Genomic DNA, 5,737 nt, shown 5'->3' on the forward strand with positions numbered 1-5,737 from the left:
ATGAGGATTGTCGTTTGATCTGGGAGCATCCAACGGTGCAGACGTACGATCCGTGGGGTTTGGGTTCTGGCCAATCAGAACGCACGACTCAGATCGCGCGCAGCAAGGGGGGTCATCGGCCACGGTTTGGTAGGCACACGGCTTTCATGTGTGAACCATGTGCTCTTCGAAAACATTTTTTTGGGAGGGTCTATTTGAAAACATTTACATGTGTTGTCAAAAGGGATGAGGATCGTCGTTCGATCAAGGAGAATCCAACGGTGCAGACGTTCGATCCGTAGGGTGTGGGTTCTGGCCAATCAGAACGCATGACTCAGATCGCGCGCGTGGCAGAGGGGTGGAGGGGCTGCATCGGCCACAGTTTGGTGGACACAGGGCTTTCGTGAGTGAACCGTTTGCTCTTTGAAAACATTTACATTACCTAACATCATATTTTTGTTCGAATGAAAACATGAGTTCATCGTTTCACCTCCAATTTTTTCCATGGTAAGAAATCACGAGTATAGTGGAGAGTGTCATATACTAGTATCATGAATATACGGTATATATGATACTAGTGTATGATACTATCTTTAATTAATTATAGCGCATAGTATAGTACATAGAGTATAGTATCATATATAGATCATATTTATTGCCATGGATGACACAAATTAAAATCGCATTTAACATGATACGGTATCTACCTATATGTTACTCTAACCCTCTTTATATATATTTAATTCTTGCCACATTAGCATACTTGCTATTTTCGAGTGCATGACATCATCGGCTATGATACCACCACTATGGCCAGCCTTATATAATGGGGAGTATCATATACTATATATATATAGTATCATGCATATTGTACTACGTACGTACCTTCATAGTGCATATATAGGGGCTGTTTGGTTCTAGGCCTAAGCATGCCACACTTTGCCATACAATGTTGCCACACTTGCCTAAGGTTAGTTCTTCAAAATGAGAGCCACAAGTTGGCAAGCCTAAGGGAATGTTGCCACACTTTTTGAGTGTATGTGATGTGGGACCCTAGTGTGGCTTGCCTAAGGTGTAGCTTGAACCAAACACCCACCCAAGTTGGTCAAACTTGCCTAACCTTAAATGTGGCAACCCTAGGCAAACTTAGTCTCAAACGAAACAACCCCATAGTATCATAGAGTAGTATATATCATAGATGACGATATTTATGGCCATGCATGACACAAAGTAGTATAGCATTTATTATATATATATATATATATGTTATGGTATCTACCTATGTTACTGCTTCTTTGCCACATCATCATATTTTCTATTCCCGAGTGCATGATACTGGCTATGATACCCCCACTATGGCCACCCTAATAAGGCTGGTCGTAATATGGGAGTATCAAGCGGTATGATGCATGCCAACTAGACTTTTTGGATGACGTGGCACACCGTTAAATGAGGAAAGAGAGGGTGTGGTATCATATCATGATACCGTATCATATTAAATGTTGTACTACTTTGTCATGCATGGCAATTAATAAGGCAACCTAAGATACTAACTTATGATACTATGCATTCACGCATTACAGAGGTATTGCCGATCATATACTAGTATCATGCATATATACTCCCTCCTTTCCGGTTTACACACTTATCTCAAAATTTTAGTTTTTCCATTTTATAAGGCTCAATTTGGTTGTTCCCCATCACATGTCTAGATTCCAAGGTGCATTAAATCATTGCATGCAAGTATTAAGAGAAAGTTGACCAATGCATGTACTTTATGCATGCATGTATTTCAATTAATACATTGGAAAACATAATTTTTTGAGGAAAACAAAAGCATTAATTGGGTGTTTTTGCAAACTACAAAAAGTATTCCACCACTCACCATCTACCTTGGTTGGTGAGATTTTTGAATTTAGCCCTATAAGGCTGGTTGTAATGGGGAGTATCATAGTATACTAGTATCATGCATATGATAGTGTATGATACTAGCTACTTCCGTAATGCATAGTATCATAAGTTAGTATCTTAGGTTGCCTTATTAACTGTCATGCATCACACAAAGTAGTAGTACAACATTTATATGACACGGTATCATGATATGATACCACATGCTCTCTTTCCTCATTTAATTGTGTGCCACATCATCCAAAAAGTCTAGTTGGCATGCATGATACCGCTTATGATACTACCATTACAACCAGCCTAAACCGGAAAGGAGGGAGTATGAGACTAGCCACAATGGAGAGTAACATACACTAGTAACATACACTGATAGAGGCAAAGGTGTCCCGATGTTTCGATGAGATGGTGGCTATCGTTTTCTGTGGGAGTCGACCTTGACGATCCGACTACGAACGTGCGAGACGTCGCGCCTTAGCAATCGCTAAACCAACTTCCGAGGGGTTATTGACCACGCCGGAGGACGATCAACCTGACCACGAGGGCCTGTTTCCTGCGAGCAAACGAAGAACAAGCAAGAAGCTGAGATTGCAATCTGGATATTGCGAATATAAGATGAAAGCTTTATTGATCAAGGTGGGGTTCTGTGACGTCTTGGTCTGGTCGTTGGACACAAACGAAGTACGCGAAGTTGCAGCTATGGCGAACTTTTAATCTAAACAAAACCCAAGTCTAAACGACGCCCTAAGGGCTGTATATATGGAGGAAGAGAGGGGAATTTCGTGGCCCTTGAGGGTGGGGTCCGAAACCAACCCTAACTCTTGTTTCCCCACACATACGGACTCTAAAAATAGCCTATACTTAAGTATTTCGAAATTACATGGGCCTGGCCCATTAATAAGGTGACGCAGCACCTAGAATAGCCTATGGACGAATATTATGAAGTGGCATCTTGTATATTTCGTCCAAGGCTTCATGCACTCCTTATGGCGGCTTCAAAGTCCTGAAATCATCACTTGTAACTCCGTTCTTGATCCCCTTGCGCATGCCATCAACTCCATTCGTGTTCTTGCTCCAATGTTCATCCTTCTCCAAGCTAGGACCTTCATTTGTAAGCAAAACAAATGTATCCAATTTAGGCAGCATCATAATCTCATGAACATTAGAATCATTACCAAGAAACGAAAGTACCTGGTAATTTAATTGGCGTGCGCGAGCTCTAGTAATTGGTCCAGTATATGTAACAGTAGGGGCTGTGGGTGTAACAATGGTATTGATGTCCTCATCATCCTCCCCTTCTTGAAATGAAGTCGTCCTCGACGGAAGCTCATCTTCCTCACCCAAATAAGGCTTCAAATCTGCAATGTTAAAAGTGGGACTAACCCCAAAATCTGCAGGTAGCTCAAGTTTATATGCATTATCATTTATTTTCTCTAAAACCTTAAAAGGACCATCAGCACGTGGCATTAGCTTTGATTTGCGCAGATTAGGAAATATATCTTTACGCAAATGTAACCAAACAAGATCTCCAGGTGCAAACACAACATGTTTTCTACCCTTATCTCCAGCAAGTTTATATTTAGCATTCATACGCTCAATGTTTTCCTTAGTTAACTCATGCATTTTTAAAATCAATTCAGAACGTTCTTTAGCATCAAAATTAACCTTCTCCGAAGATGGAAGAGGCAACAAATCAATAGGTGCACGAGGTAGGAAACCATACACAATTTCAAAAGGGCACATCTTAGTAGTAGAATGCAATGAACGATTATAAGCAAATTCAATATGAGGCAAGCATTCTTCCCATATTTTCTTGTTATTCTTCAAAACAGCCCTAAGCATAGTAGACAATGTTCTATTGACTACTTCAGTTTGTCCATCAGTTTGGGGGTGACAAGTAGTACTAAAAAGCAGCTTAGTCCCCAACTTAGCCCATAAACATCTCCAAAAGTGGCTAAGAAATTTAGTATCACGATCTGAAACAATAGTATTTGGCACACCATGTAAGCGAATAATTTCACGAAAGAACAAATCAGCAACATTAACAGCATCATCACTTTTATGACATGGTATAAAGTGTGCCATTTTCGAGAACCTATCCACGACAACAAATATGCTATCCCTCCCCTTCTTTGTTCGAGGTAAACCTAAAACAAAATCCATAGATATATCCTCCCAAGGAACACTAGGTACAGGCAAAGGCATATATAAACCATGAGGATTGAGTCGTGACTTAGCTCTTTGACAGGTAGTGCAGCGAGCAACAAAACGCTCAACATCCCGTCTCATCTGTGGCCAAAAGAAATGTGTAGCAAGTATATCCTCCGTCTTCTTGACGCCAAAGTGTCCCATTAATCCTCCTCCATGCGCCTCCTGCAATAACAAAAGACGAACGGAGCTAGCTGGAATGCATAGCTTGTTAGCACGAAACACAAATCCATCGTTAAGAACGAACTTGTTCCAAGTTCTCCCTTCCTTACAATTCTGCAATACATCTTTAAATTCAGCATCATTAACATATTGATCCTTGATGGTCTCCAAACCAAATATTTTAAAGTCAAGTTGTGAAAGCATAGTATAACGACGAGACAAGGCATCAGCAATAACATTTTCTTTACCCTTCTTGTGTTTAATGACATAAGGGAAAGTCTCAATGAATTCAACCCATTTAGCATGTCTACGGTTCAGTTTTGCTTGACTTTTAATGTGTTTCAAAGATTCATGATCAGAATGTATAACAAATTCCTTGGGCCATAAATAATGTTGCCATGTTTCTAAGGTCCGAACAAGAGCATATAATTCTTTATCATAAGTAGAATAGTTCAGACTAGGCCCACTCAATTTTTCAGAAAAGTATGCAACAGGTTTTCCATCTTGTAATAACACACCTCCTAATCCAATTCCACTAGCATCACATTCAAGCTCAAAAGTCTTATTGAAATTAGGAAGTTGGAGTAAAGGAGCATGTGTTAACTTATCTTTCAATACCGTGAAGGCTTCTTCCTGTGCGGTACCCCAAACAAAAGGTACATCCTTCTTTGTAAGCTCGTTGAGAGGTGCAGCAATGGTGCTGAAATCTCTCACAAAACGCCTATAGAAACCAGCGAGGCCAAGGAAACTCCTCACTTGTGTGACCGTTTTGGGCTGCGGCCAACTCTCAATAGCTTCAATCTTGGCTTTATCAACTTCAATTCCCTGTGGAGTAACAACATAGCCAAGAAAAGATACTCGGTCGGTGCAAAAGGTGCACTTTCCAAGGTTACCAAACAAACGTGCATCACGTAGAGCAATAAAAACAGCACGTAAATGTTCCAAATGGTCCTCCAAAGATTTGCTATAAATCAATATGTCATCAAAGTAAACTACCACAAATCGTCCAATGAAGGCACGTAAAACTTCGTTCATTAACCTCATGAAAGTACTAGGTGCATTAGTTAACCCAAAAGGCATGACTAACCACTCATATAATCCAAACTTAGTTTTAAATGCTGTTTTCCATTCATCTCCCAATTTCATACGAATTTGATGGTAACCACTACGCAAATCAACTTTGGAGAATATTGTAGAGCCACTCAATTCATCAAGCATATCATCTAGCCTAGGAATAGGATGACGATAACGAATAGTAATATTATTAATGCCTCTACAATCAACGCACATACGCGACGTACCATCCTTTTTCGGCACTAAAATGATAGGAACAGCACAAGGACTAAGGGATTCGCGTATATAACCTTTGTCGAGCAGTTCTTGTACTTGACGCATAATCTCCTTCGTCTCCTCTGGATTGGTACGGTATGGTGCACGGTTGGGTAATGATGCACCGGGAATTAAGTCAATTTGATGCTCAATCCCG

This window comes from Triticum urartu, chromosome 2A (genome assembly GCF_056163025.1).
Source record: "Triticum urartu cultivar PI428250 chromosome 2A, HENAU_Tu73, whole genome shotgun sequence".
Lineage (NCBI taxonomy): Eukaryota > Viridiplantae > Streptophyta > Magnoliopsida > Poales > Poaceae > Triticum > Triticum urartu.